Here is a 23,810-nt window from a genome sequence, read left to right on the forward strand (position 1 = left end):
GTAATCCGGAACTCTCAATCGGTGCAGGGAGTCAGCAATTGCTGCCCAGCTATATTGTTGAACGCGTTTTTTCATCGAGTGTAATCAACGCGCAGTACCTAATCTCTTCTGTTTAGACCTCTCCTATCTTGGCGTATCCGTTACCGCTCGAATTGCTTCTTGATGGTAGAACGGCCCTTACAGCCATACTGGTTGAGATGTCACCAGCACACTCTGTATAGGCGACAATTCATTCAGAATGACCCTTCCAGCAGCTTTCCAGCTGTGTCGAGTAGGCAATGGTCTGTATGCGAAGGATCCCCGGCTGTTTGCCAGGCTTCGGTATGCACCACTTCCGTTTCCATCGATCTGGAAGTTTCCTTCGTCCATGCATCTCTGGAGGCAGCCTGAAATATCTGGATTGGCAAGATGAGCGTGTTTATGGCCGGTTTGGAATACCATCCGGCCTGGCGCCTTATTGAGCTTAAGTTTTCTTGTGCTGATAAACTCTTCGTTAGTCACTAACGGTACCACGTCAACTGACCTCGCGGTGTAGCGGGCCAGTCCGATGGTTCATCGGAAACAGTCTCTAATATACTGGCTAACAGCTCTGGGGATCTTTCAGGAGGGTGCTATTGGTCCCAGACATCAGATCCTGTATGCATCGCCCCACGGGTGTCATTCGCCATCCTGCACAGCTGTTCGAAGCAGGCCTGCTTGCTACATTTAATCTCGTAGTTCAGGGCTCTGCTCGCTGTCCGGAATACCCCTCGTCTATCGAGTCGCTCAGCGTCTTTTCTAGCACGTCGCAACCTTCTTTTAGCTTTAAGACAGGTTCTACGAAGATCTGCAATCGTGTCAGACCACCAGTACACTGGTTGTCGATTTCCTGGGGGCTGGGTCTTCCTTGGCATCGCCACGTCGCAAGCACGTGTAAGTACTTCCGTCAGGTCGTTACCGCTTAGTCCTGTAGTCCTACTCTCCCAGCGCAGCGCCTCCACCAACAGCTCTTGATTGAACTGTGACGTGCGCCATCCGGGATCCGTTGCACCACCTCTTCTCGTCGTAGTTCTCCGGGTATACTCGACCATAAACCGTACTTCCTGATGGTCGCTAGAAGTATAACCCTCGTGGACCATCCGTCCTGGTTCTTCAGTCCATCCTGCGCTGCAGAAGGTGACATCGATACATGAATCACCGCACGGTCCTCTGAACGTTGGCACTTGACCTTCGTTCAGCAGAACTACGTTCAATACCGCTAGTGACTCTAACAGGATATGACCTCTAGCGTTAGTAAACCGGGAACCCCAGTCCACTGCCCACGCATTGAAGTCACCTGCTACAACTACTGGTTTAAGGTCAGTTAGCTTCGCCGCAAGAATATCAACTACCCTAGTGTACTGCTCTTTACTCCATCTAGGAGGACAGTAGCAGCTACAAAAGTAAACACCGTTTACCTTTGCTATGACGAAACCCTCATCGTTAGGCGAAGATATTATCTTCTGGATGGGGTAGCGCCCACAAGTCCAGATTCCCACCATACCGGACTTGTCCGCAATCCAGCTGCCGTTTCCAGCAGGGATGCGGTATGGGTCAGACAGCAAGGCAACATCAGCTTTACACTCGATAACCGACTGTTGTAGCAGCAGCTGGGCCGCCTCGCAGCGGTTCAAGTTTAGCTGTGTTACTTGCATGTCTGGACCCTTCTAGAGGCCGGACAGGCCTGCGCACCGGTGAGATGCCTGTTGTCTGTTGTCCCCCGGAGGACAGATCAGGCATCTCGGTGCAGCCTGGCAGGTGCGAGCCTGGTGGTTTTCGGCCCGCACCTACGGCACAGCTTACTACGGTCAGGTCCCTTACAGTCATAGGACTTATGACCGTGGCCAAGGCACCTGTAGCAGGCCTGATTGGTTGGCTTGTGCTCAGCGAGCACACCGACCAACCCACCTTCAGTTTTTACCTTATCCAGCACCTTCTTGGCCTCAGCCATAGGTACTTGGAATGAGGCAACCTGCATTCCCGCAAAGTTTTGCGTAACCGAATCGCGGATTCCTGGATCTCGACATTACACTGGTCCTTCAGTGCGTCTACCAGGTCTCCGGCTTCGGTTATTTCATCCATGCCCTTGCACTGGATGTTCAGGACTGGGCACAGGCTCTAACCTGGACCTCTGTCACCCAGGACCTCTTCCGTCAACTTTTTATACTCGGAACTCTTCCGAGTAGCATCCGCTTCAGGACGAGAATCATCTCGCCTTTGCGCGTTCTTCGGATGCAGTTGACATCCCTCCTAGACTAGAGAGCTTCTCGGTGCCTCTCATAGTCTTTAGGACTTCGGCGTAGCTTTATCGTCAGCCTTGACAATGATCGCTTCACCTCTATCCTTCCGCTTGCCACTCCCACTAGAAGGCGCACCCTTTTCCTCACGGGCTCTACCCTTCTTGGCGGTGGCTGGATCCTTTCCCTTGGTCGCACTCCTTGCGACCTGCTGGCGGCTTCTTTTCGCCTTTTTAGGATTCACTACCTTTATCCATGGTAGATCTTCCTCCCGGCGGTCCTCTGGTATCTTCCTAGGTGGAGGTACCATTTTCCTCTCGCTCTCCACTCGGACCTTTTCTGCGGTCCGTGCCGAGGCTTTATAACTGTGGAAGTGCTTAAGTGAACACTAAGCAGCGAGGCGGCTCTGTCCCAGTGTGGGGATGTAATGCCAATAAGAAGAAGAAGAAGACCCTCCCCCCATATATGACCACGTGGTTTCTAGACGGCCCCAGTGGATAAAACCGACACCTTAAGCTGCTTCACAGCTCCCCAATCTATGAAGCAATTATCCATTCTAGAAATTTCATACAAGCATAATTTAGCCCTTTATGCATCAGTCCTTGGCCTTGAGGTCTCACGACAATATTTCTCGATAGAATTTGATTTCTGATGCAAACGCGAACAGTCCATTTTCAAGCCGAACCGGCTGGGTGCGGCTAAAGGCTAGCTTACACCTCGGGAAAATTTTCCGCCGGATTTTGGTCCCCGTGCATTTTAAATGGGGCCGGGATTTTGATTTTCCGTGTCCAATCTATGCATTTTTACACATGCGATGTTTTCGGGTAGCCTAACACTTCGAGAATCTGCTTCGCGAAATTTTTCCCCATGTGTTTTTACATATGCGATGTTTTCGGGATTTAGACTGAGGTCGTCTATCGTTGATGGCTTAATTAGCATTTTTGCATTTGGATATCATGAGGCTTGTTAGATAATTATTTCATTTTCTTTGTGAACCACTGTATCGGTACGCACTAGATGCGAACTGGTCAATGTCTAGTTGTTTGTTCTCATAGTTTGCCACACGATAGCCTCTCTCGACCTACAGAGATGTGCTCGCAGCATGTAGGGGTAGTTAGTTTTAATTCGACCGCCGGTGATACCGATCGTCGGCAGTGCGCTGCGTGTTAGTTCTATAATAAATTACAGTTCACAAGTCGTTGAATTAACAGTTGTCTTTGCATCAAAAAACTTTTATTCATTTGTGACCGTATCACATTGGTGGTTTTGCGTAGTTTATTCGAAGATTAGCGGGTGCTTTTGCTGAAGGGCGAACCGGGAGTATTCCATAAGGCTAACACGATGATACTTTTATGCCCAGGGAAGTCGAGAAAATTTCCAACCCGAAAATTTCCTAGATCAGACCGGGAATCGAACCCATGGTCAATCAGCATGGTCTTGCTTTGTAGCCGCGCATCTCATCGCATGGCTAAGGTATCACGCTGTTATACGGCTTATACGGTCATAAAACATGGATGTTAAAGAAGGCTGATCGTAGAGCTTTCGGCGGGAGAGGATATGGATATGTTTGAGCTTATACAACACGGCAGACTACGGTGGGCTGGACACGTCGTCCGTATGCTGGAAGAGCATCAAGTGAAGATAATATTCAGTAGAGAACTTGGAAGAGGCCGTATGCTTCCTTGCAGTCCACGTACAGGATGGCTTCTTGCAGTTGAAGCGGACCTGAGGGCGCTGGACGACTCTGGGAGCGTGGATGGGTGTCACTAGTGTAGAAATAAACCAACAGAAAATAGACACACATAAAAACTTGCAATCCTGAGAAATTTTCATGGACATTCTGAAAGGAATCGAAGGCAGTGACTAGTTTCCTACCCACTCCTACTGTCTGCAGCATGGCTCTAACTTTTATGCCTGAAAAGTAGCTACAGTTTTATCACTAAAAGCAGCCCAATTGAATTTCCTTAAAAGTACGAAAGAATTTTTCTCAAAAAATATTTGTGAGCGTTTGAGCATCAAATTGATATATTTTAATCACCGGAAATTTCATAGCTCAAAACAAGTAAACATCTCAGAATTCTGTTCCCTTGATTAAGCTTTTGTAGCATTTTTCCACACAAAAAGTTAAAATTGTTACTATTATCATTGTTTGCTTTGACACAAGTTCCATTTAATAATTATACGTTTTAAATTCGAAACCTCCTATTGTTAGACGCCATGTAACGGAGTATATTGAACCCAAAGATTGAAGCGAGCGACTTTTCACTTTGAGTTCAACACATGTACCTTAATTATTATTTGCTCAGCAAACTTACTATCGAAAGCCCAAAGCTCATATCGACGAAATTACAAACGATGGACGATGATGACGTCAAATCTGCACAGCTAAGTGATCTTGCATGTAGCCACTCACGGACTTTCAAACGAATTATTCCGTTCATCGACGGCATGAGGTTGGAGCAAAAATCCTCCCAACAGCAGCAGCAGCATACGCATGGCATCTCCGAAATGTTCGGTTTTTGCTTTCGCCCCGATTCCCTGCCGCCGCCGCCGGTACGCACACCGAAGGACTTGCGCGGTTTTCCCTCTTCTTCCGATCTGTTCTATATAAAGTCGTCCAAAGAGTGTCTCTGGCCAGCAGTAGTAAAGTTTCCGGTTACAGAAGAAGTTGTCCCCCCACACGGAAGGGCCGAAGTGAAGTGAGAACGCACGTGCCGTTTCTGGTGTTTTTCCTTTTTCGTTGGCCGCTGGCAGAACGAATCTTCAGTCCCTGTGTAGCAACCAAACTCAGAACTGGGACCAGTGTCTACTTCAAAGTGGCAATTGAGGTGTGTAGTGTGGTGGAGTGCACTTTTTAACAACTATTGTTGGCAGTGACCGAAGACAGGTGTACCATCGCAAATATATTAGATTACAAGCCGACCGGAAACAATACATCAGTGCGCCTATAATTCAATATCCACGCCACATCCAGATAGTTCTACCGGTGTTCTGCTGAAAGGTTTGTAAACGCAATCATGTTAATAACTGTTTCAGGGCGATTGCTTTATCACTGGTTGGGTGTGCGATACATCCGAACCAAAAAAAAGTGAAAGACAACAAAGCAAGGATAATTACATCGTTCCATATCGTGATTTGATTGCTCGGATTATACGACAGGCTACGAACCTGAATTTCTGGCGCGTGCTAACGATTTCGGAGAGTCAATTAGTGCATTTTATCACGTTTTCAACGTTTGCGAGTCCTTTAAAGCTAATGTGTTCCGTTTATTTAGTTTGTTTAGTTATTGACTTAATCGTGGGATAAAAATGGAAACAGGAAAAAGATTTAGTTGTATGGCAGCTTCTGCCGCTTTTTATTCTACTCAGTTCAGTTTAACCACATAGCTGTTTGAATTAAAAATCAAATAATTCGATTGAAATGCGGCTGAGTAATAAACGATAGGAATAGGATGTTAAATGCTGCCTAAAAGATATTCTCTCTATAATTAATTAATGCACAATCAAGAGTCCAAGGGCCTTTGTCTTTAGTTTAGAGGCTTTCAGCCCTAGGCTGGCTCACAAAGAGTCCAAGGGCTTATTGGTCTATTTAAAGGTTATTATTTCAAATTCCTTTTATTTTGGGATGACAGAGCATGTTTTCTAGAAGAAACATCCTACGGAGTTCCATTATCATATTCTCAGATAATTCCAGTCAGGAAAATATAAGATTAGAAATCTGAGGGAATCTTTATCCTGTATTCCAGAACTACGAGGCTGGGCTCTCGAGGAATTTGGAAAAAGAAATTAATGAGCTTCAGACTCTATTAAAAAAAAATAAGCTGGTTTTAGATGATTCACCTATCCAGGAAATTAGTCGTTTGGGTGGCCGATTATATGATCTAACAAGACATGACGTCTTCCTACTTCATTGCTATTGTAAAAAATAAAGCAGTCACCTTTTACCTATTCATATATGTATTTCTAAAATCTGATGTACAACTATGGGCAAAATAATTGCAACTAACAGAAATTAGTCATTGATCTGTGTAAAATAATGCTACAGCCGAACAAATGTCAGTAAAAAAACACGTGAGTGCTTAAAACAACATAATTCAAGTGTACTCTACTAATAATTCACATACCGTCGTGTGGGGTTTCTTTTGACAAATCGGGGGTTACTTTGGACATTTTGAAACAAGAATTACAGCGTAAATCACTATCAAGTTGCCATTATCACCATCCGGGTGTCTTGTTGATAGTTGGATGGCAACGTTCTGTTTTCAAATTTGGTATTTTTCGCGTAATTTTGTTAGAAAATCAAAAATTCAAAGTAACTTCCAGGGTCAAAAGAAGCCCCGTATGACGGTAATCCATGCACGAAACAAAATTTAATCGATGAACTTTTTGAAAACTGCATTGCATCTTTACTGCACAGGATCGAACAGGTTGTTAATCAAAGTTTTTGAAATTGTTTCACAATCCTCATGGGTATATACTCAAAAAAAAAAAAAAAATATACGCTTGAACTATAATTTTAGTTTTCGCGAAAAGTTGATTTTTGTATTCATAAAATCAATTCTGATTTGCACCAATTGTCCCTGTTTCCAGTGAATTTATATCACAGGAAGAAAGAAAAATATAGAAAGCAAATAATTAAAAGATTTTACACTTATCCCAGATATCAAACACTGCGGGGGAAGTGGATAATGTTCTAATTACGGATTTTTTTTCTTCTCTCCATGGTTTATTTCGACAGCTGTGAATCATAATATGTTCCTTCTTTGTTATCATTGTGATTCCAGTGGTAATTGGACTAATATAAATGAGAAAATGCCTTATTAATCCACCTATCGGTATTGATGCCTTTCACATGTTTTACATATGAAAAAATGTATAAGAGAGTTAAAAATAGCACTGATAGGTAAATATATTTTATAATTCACATTAATTTTTATTCATAACAAGTTTCGCCGTTGAATGCGATTTTTTTTGCGAACAAATTGGTTAAGGACAAGTGCTTAAGAATAACTGATAGTTTTGTACTTGATTTGCGCACACATATACAAACAAATACGCACATACAGACATCATCTCAATTCGTTAAACTAAGTTGATTAATCTATAACCCTGTAAGTCCCATTTTTCCTTTAAAAAGTTCATCTTTGGGGCGAACATATAGATTTTACATACACTTAGTGTTCGAAAAGGCAAAACCAGCCCTCCCCTAGCTATTACGAGAATTCCTTGAGGATCTATTCCGTTAAAGTAATGAAATTATTTTACAAAAGATACTCAGAGCAATTATCGTATTGATTATAGTTATATGTAGCTACTCATCGCTATTGAAGGTCAAGGTAACATGGGTTTTCCACTTACCCCATCCCACTAGTGTAAATAATAAATTTTCCATAAATTTCAAGCGACCAAAATGGTATGAATTACCGCACATTTGGTGCAAAATTGACAGTTTTTGATAGCCCATTTTGATTGAACGCATTTAGATTATTTAAACTGGTTTTACACTAATTCAAACATTTTCCTTTTCCACTTCCCCCAGTGTACCTTATTGCAAATAAAAAGCTTAAAATGTAATTTCCTTCCAAATTTAAAATACAATGAATGATATTTCCTTAGTATAGCCAAGTTGACTGTTTTTTCGTTTGTTTCACTTACCATTCGAGATATACAGGGGTTAGGCAAAATGATTGAGATAGGCAAAATTTGGCCCAAATTCAAATCCTTATAACTTTTTGAAAAATTGATGAAATTGGACAAAACCGGAAGCATTCGACAGCAAATTTAGTCAAGATTTAGGAACATGCACGGTCACGAATACTGGCCACCGGACACCGGAGATGTTCCGGATTTTCGGAGGCCATGTCAAAAACACATTTTTTCTGCCACTCGTATTTTTGTGTGGTTTGAAGTTACATCGATAAACACTATTTTCCTAGAAACTAGATCTTATTGAAAATTGAATGCGGGCGGTTGCGCTAAAATCCGTTGAAAAACATCCGAGATATGGCCATTTCAGTAAAGCTGGTTCCGGATACTATGGTCAGTTATGTTTATCCATCCAATCACGTATATATTATCCGGTACCATATCAATATTGGTATCAAACTTCAAAATTTTTCATGGAGATGCTTCAGGAAGCATATTCAGGACGATCAGTTGCCCTGACCACTCTGTAGTAGGTTCCAGGTGCCCCGGGGGAAGTGGCCAATTTGAAAAACGTTCAGAACCCTATCAATATGGGTATCAAACTTCAAGATTTTTCATGAAGATGCTTCAGGAAGCATATTCAGGATGATCAGTTGCGCTAACCACTCTGTAGTAGCTTCCAGGTGCCCCGGGGGAAGTGGCCAATTTGAAAAACGTTCAGAACCCTATCAATATGGGTTTCAAACTTCAAGATTTTTTATGGAGATGCTTCAGGAAGCATATTCAGGATGATCAGTTGCTCTGACCACTCTGTAGTAGCTTCCAGGTGCCCCGGGGAAGTGGCCAATTTGAAAAACGTTCAGAACCGTAACCACCGTAACCGCCACAGTAACCGCCAAAATTGTACCGTGTGGGTAGTTCTCCTAACAGTTACAACTCGTGGTTCATTGACCTCCACCAGCACCTCCATTGTCTTCCATCTGCACCCCACCATTCGGAACACCTTCCATTCGGAAACTCCAAGGGCGCGTTGGTTCTTCGCCAGCATCATCCAATTTTTGTGGCCATAGAGGTAGACCAGTCTAATGAGCGTTTTGTAGATGGTCAACTTCGTGCTGCGGCGAACTCTATTCGACAGGAGAGTCCAAAAGCATCTTCGTGAAAAACCTTGAACTTTGATACTCATTTTGATATGGTTTCGAACATTTTACAAATTGGCCACTTCCTCAGGACACCTGGAACCTACTACAGATTGGTCATGACAGCTTCTTGTTCTAAAATGGATTTAAAAGTATCACCTCGAAAAATCTTGAAGTTTGATACCCATATGGATGGGGTTCTGAACGTTTCTCAAATTGGCCACTTCCCCCGGGGCACCTGGAACCTACTACAGAGTGGTCAGGGCAACTGATCATCCTGAATATGCGTCCTGAAGCATCTTCATGAAAAATCTTGAAGTTTGATACCCATATTGATAGGGTTCTGAACGTTTTTAAAATTGGCCACTTCCCCCGGGGCACCTGGAACCTACTACAGATCGGTCAGAGCAACTGATCATCCTGAATATGATTCCTAAAGCATCTTCATGAAAAATCTTGAAGTTTGTTACCAATATTGATAGGGTTCTGAACGTTTTTCAAATTGGCCACTTTCCCCGGGGAATCTGGAACCTACTACAAAGCGGTCAGAGCAACTGATCATCCTGAATATGCTTCCTGAAGCATCTTCATGAAAAATCTTGAAGTTTGATACCCATATTGATAGGGATCTGAACGTTTTTCAAATTGGCCACTTCCCCCGGGGCACCTGGAACCTACTACAGAGTGGTCAGGGCAACTGATCATCTTGAATATGCTTCCTGAAGCATTTCCATGAATAATCTTGAAGTTTGATACCCATATTGATAGGGTTCTGAACGTTTTTCAAATTGGCCACTTCCCCCGGGGCACCTGGAACCTACTACAGAGCGGTCAGAGCAACTGATCATCCTGAATATGCTTCCTAAAGCATCTTCATGAAAAATCTTGAAGTTTGATACCAATATTGATAGGGTTCTGAACGTTTGTCAAATTAGCCACTTCCCCCGGGGAACCTGGAACCTACTACAAAGCGGTCAGAGCAACGGATCATCCTGAATATGCTTCCTGAAGCATCTTCATGAAAAATCTTGAAGTTTGATACCCATATTGATAGGGATCTGAACGTTTTTCAAATTGGCCACTTCCCCCGGGGCACCTGGAACCTACTACAGAGTGGTCAGGGCAACTGATCGTCCTGCATATGCTTCCTGAAGCATCTCCATGAAAAATCTTGAAATTTGATACCAATATTGATATGGTACTGGATAATATTTACGTGATTGGAAGGATATACATAATTGACCATAGTATCCGGAACCAGGTTTACTGAAATGGCCATATCTCGGATGTTTTTCAACGGATCTTAGCGCAACCGCCCGCATTCAATTTTCAATAAGATCTAGTTTCTAGGAAAATAGTGTTTATCGATGTAACTTCAAACCACACAAAAATACGAGCGGCAGAAAAATGTGTTTTTGACATGGCCTCTGAAAATCCGGAACATCTCCGGTGCCCGGTGGCCAGTATTCGTGACCGTGCATGTTCCTAAATCTTGATTTAGGTTTTGCCGTTGAATGCTTCTGGTTTTGTCCAATTTCATCAATTTTTCAAAAAGTTATAAGGATTTGAATTTGGGCCAAATTTTGCCTATCTCAATCATTTTGCCTAACCCCTGTATTCAACATGAACATTGATGCTAGCTGCCCAGTTGCATTAGGTATCACAGAAAAGGACAGATACGATTCCTTATCGGAGTCCTACACCTTATCCTCAACGTAATTTTGACTAGAGCCAGGATACTACCCAGGTAACCAATAAGCATTAAAGTAAGCACTATAGTAGCATTATACTGGCATTGCATATGCTCCTTGCTGTAAATAAGCATTTCGAAAACCTGGCTGTTCTAAATAAGCATTCTCAAAGCAATCATGTGAGGCATAGCCTTATAATAGCATTTTGAATGCACAATGTTGTTTTTCGTTAAGTGCAATGGAACAGCTACATTAGTGCCACTTTAAGGCCTGTAGTGTTCATACGTCAAACGTTTTCCAATATGGAATCATAAAGCGGGGACTATTTGTCCAATGAACTTACATTTGAGAAAAGAAATCGGTATGTGCAGAATGTTTTTTCCATTCCGACCATTGACAGGAGTACTTGTCGTTAACCTAACCCTATCACTAATTACATAGTTTGGCTACTTTTTTTTATTCCTCTGCACTATTTTCGATGGATGCATTAAGGCAGCACTACTGTAGCTGTTCCATTGCAACTGGGTATGAGGGGCGTAATGTTTATGTTGGGCAAAATTATTCCCACCCATTCTCTTATGGCCCAGCTGGTAAGGGCGATGACAACTACAGCATCGGGTGGCAAGAGCGTGAGTTCGAATCCCGCTCGAAGAAAGTAAAAAATATGTTCCATTTCAATTATGAAAATATAACAATAACGATATAAAATGAAAAAAAAACTATGTAAGACAATTAGAAAACAAAAAAATGCCAATAAAAAAACCTTTTTCTTGTTTTTAAAATTAAGCATTTATTCAGCATTTCGGATGCTGAATAAATGCTACTCAGCGAAATTTCTACTTTATCGATAAAGTAGGATTGAGCATTTAAGCAGCCATATATTGGGCCAAAACCTGCATTAATATAGCATTAAAGGCGACTACAGGGCTTATTGGCATTTAATGTATTGCAGTAAAGGCGCATATAATGCCACTTAAATGCTTTATATAATGCTTACTGGTTACCTGGGTAGCCCTTTAATTCTGGCCTGAACCTTCCAAAGCAATGTCTCTGTTTGTTTGGAATTGTTCGTACCACTGTTTCGTTCAAATTGAATATTCTTCAAAGTTCCGGTTCTTTAAAGTACCGGATAACCCTACTTCTACGAAGTATTCACGGATTTCGGTAAAACATAACTTTTTTTTGCAGCTCAGAGAGGGCAGTGTTTTTTTTTTTATAGAAATTTGCCAAGAAATTTCCGGATAAACAAAAACGCCGCTATTATGGATTGTGCTTTTGAAAACTGTCCGTATTCTCCGGAAATCCTTTCTTATTGTCCAGCATTCACTTTACAAATCATCATAGAATCATTAACTGAAAAAACTGTATTTTCCCGGCACGAGTTGAAAAAGGTCTCATAACCTTTTCGAGTAGAGTCGTTAACGGAATTCCTTTCGGTCTGCCTGCTTGCGGGATAGAATTTCGAATGTTCACAATTCATATGACTTCATATACAATGTACCTTTTCTTGGTCATAGATTATATTCTCAAACACGGAATTTCCGGAATCCATCCTCCAAACCCTATGAACGAAATAAGGAACGAGTAGATTTAGATGTACCCTTATTCCGGTCAAGATATTTTTCACTTTTCAGCATTTTCTATCGAGAAAATACAGGTAACAATTGGGTAATTCGCTATAATGTTATCTGTTTTGTCTTGTTATGCTGCTGTGTTTGAAAACCAGGGCAAATTTTCACTGAAAAATGCTTAAATAGTATGACAGACGTTCTTAGCAAGTGGGTTAATGAAAACAGTCAAAATGGCGCTCGTAGTGACGACCAACAAATTTTGTTCAAATTTTCACTATTAATCGCCAAAAGTAACGCTGGTTTTCGTTTCATTTCATGCATACATAACCATAGAAAAGTACAAGGATATTTTTCTGTTGTTTTTAGACAAAAACTCTTTATTATTTATCATTTTGTCTTGCGTGAACGGAATTAGGCGCTGATTAGAATAAGGGCACAGCACGGTATAGCATAACGAATTATTGAAAAAGGTTGAAGACAAAATTGTTATCTCACATATTCACCCTATCATAATGAAATGAGTGCAAGACTAATGAGCTTGTTTGTACATAAGAACAACTATTTTTTTAAAAATAAGTAAAGGGCATGTGGGTGGACTTTATATAGCAAGCGAAAGTTTTTACTTCCTGCCCCTTAGAACAGCTGTGAAAACCACAATAAAATTTGCTATAAACATCAAAATTAATTAATCCATAATAGGAACGCATGCACCAGTTGTGGCACTATTCTTAATTTTGGTTCCTTATTTGGCAAATCGCATTGTTTTCTTATGGGATTGGCCAAATAGGGACCACTAGTGCGATAACTGGTGCAAAGGCCGTCAAAAATTAAGCAAAATCAATTTTTACAATAATGCTTTGCTTGTTTTGGAAGAGATCAAAGGTTTTATCGTATCATATAAATATGCTTTATCGATATGAACTTGGTTTGCGGTGATTTGATTGGCCATTTGGCATATAAAGCACTAGTGCGACAACTGGTGCTATAGCCACAACTGGTACATCTAGCCTAATTGATTTGATAGCATCGAAGTAAGCTTCATATGAACAACAACGGATAGCCACCAAAATAGCGATCAAAGCAATCGTGGTATTTCGCCAGCAGTCGAAGACATATGGTCATCCATCACGGACTGGAGTGACAGTTTTCAAGCAGACTTCCACTTGCCTAGCAGCATGATAATCTCCATCATTCCCATCAGCATTCGAGAAGGATTCTCATCAGAATCCGAGAGGAATTCCGGATTTTCGGAATTCGAGAAGAATTTTTATTGGAATCTCTGAAGAAATCCTTTCAGAATCATTGTAGCATTCCAACCGGAATCCAGAAGAATTCACACTGGATTCCTTTCAGTAATGTTGAGGAATACCCTCGGAAATCTTTGGAGGATACCCTTCATAATGGCGGGTTTGCTTCAGAATCTTTCTTTGATTTACTTCGGAATCCCTCGACGAACGGAATCCCTTTGTCGATTTGTTTAACGAATTGCTTCGGAATTCCTCGACAGATTGATTTGGAATCCTTGTACGATTTGATTCTACATCCCTGGAACATTTTCCACAAAATACCTGGAACATTCACGTTAGAATTCCTGGAGGATTTCCGACGAAATCTCTAGAACATTACCGTTAGAACCCCTGGAACCTTCCCTGTGGAATCCCTAGATTGAATTCCTGGAGGTTCCGTTCGGTATGCTTGGCGGATTCCCGTCGGAATCCCTAAATGCATTTTTTTCATTTGATATAGATTATGAAATTCTGATTTATTAAATATGCAAACATATCCACTGCCTACTGGTGAGAACCTGACGTTGATCCGTCACATATTGTCCTTTGAGTGCGCGGATCAAAGCGGAGCGCTACTACTTTTAGACGCAATAGCCATACGCTATCAATTTGAGTGTTTGTAGCAATCATCGGCTGGTAAGCAAACACACTTGGATACTGTGGGCTACAACAGAAAGCACGTGCTTGAGAAAAGAGAATATGGATGAGTGTGATTGATCCACAATTGGCTTAGGTTACCAAGATAATTTAGTGAGGTAAAATGTTCGAGAATTTTAGAAAAGAGGCCTTAAATAGAGAAAATAGATGAAAGGGCTATGCTTCGAGTAACTAGTTATGCATCGGGGCTAGTTACGCCAATAAGATCAAAACTTTTGGATCGTTAATTTGCTGAAGTATGCAGTTTATTAGCAAGTACCATCCAGCGTTAGGCAGCGTAAGCGATTAAATATGTTGTTGCTTATGATCGATTCATAATTTCCTGATTTGATGAATCCAACTAAGGCCGTTATAGAACTATGATCGTATGCTGACAGGGAAGTGGAGGGGGTTTGCTCTTTTCCGAAGAAGCAAATCTGATTGAGCGTCTGTTCTCACTGTTAGAAGTGGCTCACAACAGCTTCTGTTCCCCATACTAGGGGCGGCTAATAGTCGTCCGAGTGCCAGCGAGGTATTCTAAGCAAAACTGTGCACCATGGTTTACCGTAAATTTTTGGGCGTTTGATGGCAAGGCAAGCCAGCCTTGAAAAGAAAAAAAAACCACGAACAATCGGTAAGGAAACACGGACCGTAACAATCGACGAAGACCACAGCGAATTAAAGGAGCTATTACTTGAAAGCTCGGTTCGAAGAACTGCAAATCTCTCAACATCATCGGAATCAAATGCTCCAAGATATGGTGATCGCAGCACCTACTTCCAACACAGCCTTCCAGGCTCAATGGGGCCCCTTTTGGGAAAGTCTGGAATACAGTTGAAGCAGCCATTGACGACGCAGCGAAGAACAACGGCGGGTATGTGGAACGAAGCCGACGGAACGATTGGTTCGACGAATAGTGCAGACAGATTCTGGAAAAGAAGGACGCATCGCGGGCGATCACGCTGCAGTAGGGAGAAAATCCGCCTGGAAGAAGCGGAAGCAAAGAAATGGAACATATGTGCCATTATCTAGAAACATCAAAAGATGGAAGCAGAACTTCGATGAACACATTGATGAAGCTGAGAGTACATGCGGTGAAGATCAGGGTAGCATAGGAGACGACTACCCCAACAAACATTCACTAGTTTAACTAACATCAGTGTGATGATTCAGTTCAGCAATGTGTTGAATTATGTCTGTACTATTTCTTATCGCAACTTCTGTTCAGGCTTTGTTCACACAATTTTGGAGAAGTTATACAGCTACAACATCTCATTTTGGAAAACAACTTTATTACCTGATTCGTTAAACCTTTAATAAGCATTTTACTTAGCCTTAATTCAGCTACATGTAAATTCTTCGAAAATAATAACGCATTGAGAGTAACATGATCAAGATCTCCATTAAACGTATTGCAATTGCTATTTTCATATAATCATTTTAAAATTTTCCTAAATCGGGTCTCGAACTTCTGACATTTGATCATCCGCCGGTAACGTTGCCATCCGCGCCATCCTTGATTTGTAAGTTATGGCTTACTCAATGCAAAACATAAATAATCGTATGGCTGAATATGAATCATAATTGGATTCTTAATCAACAAGTCAATCTGTCAAACTACAGTTTGTTAATCACTGTACAAAATTTTTATTTCAACCATTGTTCAGCCAGTCATAACCATTCAACACTGGGAAAAAATATAAGAAAATAATGTCAAAACGATAAAATAAAATTCGTCTCCAATGATGGGGTTTATGAAAATTTAATGAATTTATGTTCGACCTTTCTCGGATACTCTGAATAACCGGGTTGCGATATTATTCTGCCATCAATACCACACATGCAGCGAGTAAATAACTACACATATCGACATTTATTTACATATAAAAGAACAACTAGTATATAGGAAATCTGTAACAGACATGCAATATGGTCAAATTTTTTTATGAATTTGTGTGTGTTCGTTTCCTTTTCAACTTTACAACAACTGCATGAATTTTCTTCATTGCACCAGCTATTTTGTTCATTATAATCTCTAACAGCTTTATTCTGGATCAGGAATTAATTATGTATCACGAATTATGCATTGCCTCACGAATATAAAAAGCCTGAGTGTTCTTGACAATGAATCCAACAATGTCTTGAAAATAAATTATTATTTTCCTATCCAAATATCATCAATTCAAGCCATCACGATTTTCTTTCAAACGGAAAAGGCAAACTATTATCATGTTTTCTCCCACTGTGCGATAGATCCGGTAAAGGTGAAATCCAATGGTTAAGAAGGACAACGGTTAAGAAGGATGTCTAATGCTTGCTTATTAAAATACTATTCAAACTCAATCCGACCACCCTTTTAGAGCATCACATCATAGTCGAACAGAGAATTTTGAAAATCATTAGTTCAGCACATTGATGAACTTCCCCAATATGCTGAAATGTGATAAAACTAAAACGTTAGTTCGACCTCAAATAAAGGAGGTAAACAAATAAATAGGCCAAGTCGAATATGAGTTGGATCAAATGCTGAGATCAAATCTGTCTAGCGAATTATTCAGCATCTATTTTATTCAACTATGAAGATTACAAATAAACAATAATTCGACTTAGGTGCTTATTTGTAGCTTGTCGTTGTTTGTTGGGACGTTAGTTCAGCGGACTATGGAAATCAACCGGCACTCACCTTGAGAAAAGGTAATGATGTTAACTATTGGAGCTGAGCTCATCAAGATGAACCCTGAAAAGCTGGCCAATTGTCTACACAGGCTGATAGTCAGAATCTGGGAAACAGAACAGCTACCGGAGGAGTGGAAGATGAAGAGGGCATGTACCCCATCTACAAGAAAGGCGACAAGCTGTCTAATTTTCAAGCGGTTACCACCCAAATGTCGCCTACAAAGTAATATCCTAGATCATCTTCCGCCATCTATATGTAATCAATAGTGAATGAGTTCGTGGGAACTTACCAAGCTGGCTTCGTCGACGGCCGCTCGACGACGAACCAAATCTTTACTATCTGGCAAATCCGTCAAAAATGCCGTAAATAGGACTTGTGTTTATGAGCTTTGAGCGGGGCAAAAAAATATTGCACTAGAAGGTAGAGCCGGGTGAAACAGTCGGGGTACGATTTTCAACAGATCCAGTCAATTTAATTGGTTTGTGGATGATATGGACAATGTCGGCTGAAATGTGAAATGTGACAGAACTGGAACCGGACTAGCTCAGGGGTTCCTTCTAACAGGGTCAGCGTACTCGGGAAGACAAAGGGACAACATCTAAAACAGATAAACAAGGAGGAACAAAAAAAATTTAACAACACCATCTTTTAAAATAAATCATAAATCATTGCGCTGAACAGAAATAATATTTTCAAACATAGATACATATATTAACTGGAATAGTACATTTAGGGGGTGCTAGGGTAGTACAGACAGAGAGGGTAAGAGTCGGATTACTTTGGACTTGAGGCAGGCTGCAGCTATCTGATTGGGTGTTCCGGGTAGTTTGGGAGTTCTGTACTGTCGTTCCGCGGGCTCGGACACGGAATACTTAGTGGCTCATCAGCTATTCGGTTGTAGTGAACGGGGAACCCCGCGGACCTCACTAGCCCCTCACATCTTAAATGTCCATCGCTACCAGGTGGGAGCTTGCACTGAAACCAAAATATGTGTTCCAGATTGTATGTTTGGGCATTGGATTTGGCTCTCCATGCCATTGATCAAAAACCAGGATTTCATCTAATGCATTATCGAATATTATAACTTTTTTTTTATTTTGGTACAAAGACATATACTATACGAAACGAAAACTTATGTTAAAATTTGTTTTGAAGTGTTATGCTTTTTCGTGACGTTACAACGCATTGAAAAACCTGTTTTTAGAGTTCCTCGCGTTGTAACGTCACGAAATGTTGATGTCGAATAAAACGAACTTAGTCCGTATTTTAGGCATATTAGCACAGAGAACAGACGTTCATCTTAAATCCTGCAACTGTGTAACACTTTGTACTGGTCATTTTGAAGTATGCCCCCGTTGCTCGGTAATTTTGTATGCCCCCGTTGCTTGATAATTTTGGTGAAATTTCGCCGTGTTCGCTGGTGTTCATTCCGATTCGCCACTAGACGGTAGCTCGACATTGAAACTGAAATTTTATCGGCGGCGGCGTGATAGATCACGCCGTTGATGATCGGCGGCGTAGATCGGCGTGAACCAATTTTTCCGGAATAAAAAAATATTCTAGGAATTCCATGGAAAGTTCCTGCAGGATTTCTTGCGGAAGTTCCTCCAGGAATTCCTCCGGAAGTTCCTCGAGGAAGTCCTCCGAAAGTTCCTCCAGGAAGTCCTCCGGAAGTTACTCCAGGAAGTCCATCGGAAGTTCCTCTAGGAAGTCCTTTGGAAGTTCCTCCAAGAAGTCCTTCGGAAGTTCCTGCATGAATTCTGTTGAAAGTTCCTTCAGGAATTTCATCGCAAGCTCCTCCTAGAAGTCCTCCGAAAATTTCTTCAGGAATTCCAAGGAAAATTCTCCGGAAGTTCATTCAGGAATTCTTCCGTAAGTTCCTCCAGGAATTCCTCTGGCAGTTCTTCCAGAAATTTCCTCCAGAAAGTCCTCCAGATGTCCCTCCATAAATTCTTCCGGAAGTTCCTTCAGGAAGTCATCTGGAAGTTCCTTCAGGAAGTCTTCTGAAATTACTCCAGGACTTCCTGCAGGATTTCTTGCAGGATTTATTGCAGAAGTTCCTCCAGGAATTCCTCCCGAAGTTTGTGTAGGAATTTTTCCGAAAGTTTCTCCGGAAGTTCCGCATGAATTATCTTGAAAGTTCCTTTTGGAATTCCTTCTTCCAAGAATTCCTCTGAAAATTCTTTCAGGAATTACATAGAAAAGTCCTCCGAAAATTCTTTCAGGAACTCCTCCGAAATTTCCTTCGGGAATTCCACAGAAAATTCCTTCGAAAGTACCACCAGGAATTCTTTCGTTTGTTCCACCGATATTCCTCCGAAAATTTCTCGGGAAGTTCCTCCAGGAAGTTCTTCAGAATTTCCTCCATGAATTAATCCGAAAGTGTTTCATGGCATTCCTCAAAAAAATCTCTGAATTTTTTTTTTATATTTCTCTTAAATCCAGAAATTTCGATAGGAGTTCCTCGTGAATTTCTCCAAAAATCCCACTGATTATTCCTTCCGAACTTTCTCCAAGAATTTCTTCGGGAACTCTTGCGAAAATACCCCGGAAACTCTTTAAGAATATCTTTAGTAAATTCTTCCCGAAACTCACTTGTGAGATCCTTCAGCAATTTCCACGTCTTCCAACAGTATTTTCTCAAGAAATTTCAGTGGAAACTTTTCCCGATAAATCTTGATAAATTACTTCAATGACTCTTCAGAAGATACCTCAAGAATTCTTCAGAATTTCCCACTGAACTCCTTCCGGAGCTCACAGAATTCCTCTAAATTCACTTGGATTTCTGCTGGAAATTCTTCCAATAACTCTTCCGAAAATCGTTGAGATTTTTTTTCCATGCGAGAATTTCTCCAGAAATTTCGAGAAAAAATTCTTTTGCAAATTTATATGGCTATTCCACCAAAAAAAATCTTCATGAATTCTCCCGGAAATTAATTCAAGAACTTTTTCGGAATGTCTCTATGAATGCCCCTCACAATTCCTTTGGAAATTATTTAAGGAATTCCCCTGTAGATTCTGCCATAAGTCCCCTAAGTCCTCCGAAAATTTCTTCAGGAATTCCAAGGAAAATTCTCCGGTAGTTCCTTCAGGAATTCTTCCGTAAGTTCCTCCAGGAATTCCTCTGGCAGTTTTTCCAGAAATTTCCTCCAGAAAGTCCTCCAGATGTCCCTCCATGAATTCTTCCGGAAGTTCCTTCAGGAAGTCATCTGGAAGTTCCTTCAGGAAGTCTTCTGAAATTACTCCAGGACTTCCTGCAGGATTTCTTGCGGAAGTTCCTCCCGAAGTTCGTGTAGGAATTTTTCCGAAAGTTTCTCCAGGAATTCCTCCGGAAGTTCCGCATGAATTATCTTGAAAGTTCCTTTTGGAATTCCTTCTTCCAAGAATTCCTCTGAAAATTCTTTCAGGAATTACATAGAAAAGTCCTCTGAAAGTTCTTTCAGGAATTCCTTCAGAAGCTCCTCCAGGAATTCCTCCGAAAATTCTTTCAGGAACTCCTCCGAAATTTCCTTCGGGAATTCCACAGAAAATTCCTTCGAAAGTACCACCAGGAATTCTTTCGTTTTTTCCACCAGATATTCCTCCGAAAATTTCTCGGGAAGTACCTCCAGGAAGTTCTTCAGAATTTCCTCCATGAATTAATCCGAAAGTGTTTCATGGCATTCCTCAAAAAAATCTCTGATTTTTTTGATATTTCTCTTAAATCCAGAAATTTCGATAGGAGTTCCGATAGGAGGAGAATTTCTCCAAAAATCCCACTGATTATTCCTTCCGAACTTTCTCCAAGAATTTCTTGGGGAACTCTTGCGAAAATACCCCGGAAACTCTTTAAGAATATCTTTAGTAAATTCCTCCCGAAACTCACTTGTGAGATCCTTCAGCAATTTCCACTTCTTCCAACAGTATTTTCTCAAGAAATTTCAGTGGAAACTTTTCCCGATAAATCTTGTGTAGGGTAAGAATGCGATGAAATGAATAAAATAATGATAAAGCAAATTTAATTTGTTATTTGAAATAATTGAGAAAACGAAAAAATCTTAATTTCCGTGTTTGGTAACCCTATCGCATGAATATGCGCTTGAATTCAAATGTCATAAATACATTAAGAAGAAGAATTCATTTTCCCTCCGCTGTGTTGTCTACTCGAAGCTGAAAAACAAACAACTAAAAGAAGACGAAAACAAATCGGTTTCTCCTTCGCTGTTTCCCCTTCGTTGATGCTGATTGGTCGGGTCTTGCCAGCTCTCAGCTATAAAAGACGAGACCATTCCTTTGTTGAGCTCATTCACTATTCGGAAGCCGCATACCTACGACATCTTGCGACATCGACTACGACATCTTGATAAATTACTTCAATGACTCTTCAGAAGATACCTCAAGAATTCTTCAGAATTTCCCACTGAACTCCTTCCGGAGCTCACAGAATTCCTCTAAATTCACTTGGATTTCTTCTGGAAATTCTTCCAATAACTCTTCCGAAAATCGTTGAGATTTTTTTTCCATTCGAGAATTTCTCCAGAAATTTCGAGAAAAAAATCTTTTGCAAATTTATATGGCTATATGTACTACCAAAAAAAATCTGGTGTTTTGCATTGCGCGGCCGGTAATAAAGTTAATTAGTTCAGTGCGTGTTGGCTCTTGTTTCGGACGGCAGAACGATCGCGCGATTTGCCGAAATTTTGTGTTTTGTTTTGTTTTTCCCTTAGGACGGTTCGTAAGTAAATTGATGAATATATTTTATTACTTTTACAGCATATACTGTTTTTGACAAACGCTCTATATTGTCGAATAGAGCTCCCTATTATTCACCTTTCCCACTAACACAAATTTTCCTTCCCGAGACATCTATGAAGGTAGTATGGGTTCCCTGCATCTTCACTAATAGATGTTGAACTAACATTCCTTCCCTTCCTTCCGTGATTGTAAGGACGTGGCCAGGTATACAACTGCTACTGTATAGGAAAAGGTACTAATCCCAAGTACCAATTTGCGACAATATACAGTAGATTGCTCAATTCAAGCTCTGTCTGTTGGGGGGCGGTGTCGCGGGAAAGGTTCTCTTCGTCGACTTCCCCTCATTTGAATGAAAGTGACAGGCAGGGAGTTTCTTTGCAGTTTATCACCTCAGAATGCAAGTTCGCATTGTTTTCTTTCGTTCTGAAGTGATAAACCACAGAGAGATCTGCTGCTTGTCACTTTTGTTTAAGGGAGGGGGTCGACGGGGAGAGTCTTCTCTTGCGACATTCGCCCTTATTCCAGATGGAGCTTGAATTGAGCATTGTATAGCCACCCACGATTTGTACAATCACATATGCTATGCTATGCTATGCTATGCTATGCTATATGTACTACCAAAAAAAATCTTCATGAATTCTCCCGGAAATTAATTTATGAACTCTTTCGGAATTCCTCTATGAATGCTCCTCACAATTCCTTTGGAAATTATTTAAGAAATTCCCCTGGAGATTCTGCCATAAGTCCCCTAAAAGTTTCTAGCGGTATTCTCCCAGAAATTTCTCCAGAAAATCATCCAAAAACCCTTCAGCATTTTTCTCAAGCTATTTTGCCGAAAATTTCACAGAAACTGCTTCAAGAAATTCCTTTTTCCGGGTGAATTTTTGATATAAATATATTGTGGGAGCATCCGAAGGAGTAATCGAAGCATTTCCTAAACGACTTTCTGAGGTAATTACTGAAGAAATTTTTGAGGGAGTCCCTATTCTTGAAGAAATGTTGGAGAAATTTTCGAAGGGATTCTTAGAAGAGCATCTGGAAAAAAAATAAGTCCTGAATTTTACAGGTCAAGTAGAAAGAATCAGTCTTGCAAAATGTCGTGACCATCACCAGATGATCAGATATGAAAACAAAAACCACCACGCTTTTAAACGATGTTCTTTACTGACAATCACTGCAAGCGCATCGTGACATGTAGAAGCTGACACGTGAGTACCTTCGGTAAGCGTGACACCCAGATTCACTATGGGGGATCCCCATACAAGCGAGCGGTCAAAAATAAAATTGGACTTTTAAAGTGATTTTCCACTTAGTTTTAGCTGTGTATGGTCGAAATAGCATGAATATACAATTTCAACCCCCCCTTTGGGGATCGTCTATGAATTACGTAATTATTTTTTCATAGGTTCGATTAACGTGACAAAGCAAACCTATTTGGGAAGTTGAAATTTCGTGCGTTTTCTTAAGGAGAAGGAAGGGGCTGTACAAAACTAAGTTCAGCAATTTATGGACATTATGGCGGCGATCATGTTAAATGACATTAATTTCATGACATTCCGTGATATTTTTTGTTCTCACTCTCATGCCTCACAATTTGTATTTAGAACAATTTGTTTGACAAAGTACTAGGATCTGAAGGATCATAAAGCATTAAATGTTAATCAAATAATCAGAATTGAAAATAACTTTTGAAAAAGGGTATTAGCAAATTAGAAATCGCAATCCCATGACATTTTTACGTGTACAAGTTATTCAAAAAATGAGATTAATATATTCTCAAAAAATGTGGTCATTCATTGTGGAATGTAAGAATGCTCCATTCTTCCGAAAAGCAAAATTCTTTTAATTTAAATAACAACACTATTTGAATTACTTTTGATTTGTTTTCATGATTTCTACAAGTTATATACAGCATCATTCTTTTTCTGTGTCAAGGTTTAAGTCTTCAATGATATTTTCTTCAATTCCATCAACGATGGAAGATGAGATAAATTCATCTAAAGTATTAGAAGATAAAGAACTTTTGAAAATCTTCAAATATTACAAAATTACGCATGGCATAAGAATAACTAAGTGAAAATTTTTTTCCAACGTCTCCTCGTTATCCAAATCGAGCTTAAAATGGATCTGATTCATGTAAGGCACGAAGGAAAATGTCAACATTTGCCTCTCTTGA

At 40.6% G+C, this 23,810-nt stretch overlaps 1 protein-coding gene across 2 annotated transcripts in view; it reads left to right on the forward strand.

Annotated features, from left to right (window-relative positions):
- The first annotated feature begins 4,904 nt into the window (after nt 1–4,904).
- The window catches only part of LOC134207873 (allatostatins MIP), a 95,037-nt gene continuing 76,131 nt past the window's right edge, over nt 4,905–23,810 (forward strand). For both annotated transcript variants that reach the window (XM_062683853.1, XM_062683864.1), the window contains exon 1: nt 4,905–5,256. The gene's annotated coding sequence lies outside the window, so the exon portion shown is untranslated. The remainder of the gene's footprint in view (nt 5,257–23,810) is intronic.

The sequence above is a fragment of the Armigeres subalbatus genome, chromosome 1 (assembly GCF_024139115.2).
Source record: "Armigeres subalbatus isolate Guangzhou_Male chromosome 1, GZ_Asu_2, whole genome shotgun sequence".
NCBI classification, from domain to species: Eukaryota; Metazoa; Arthropoda; class Insecta; order Diptera; family Culicidae; genus Armigeres; species Armigeres subalbatus.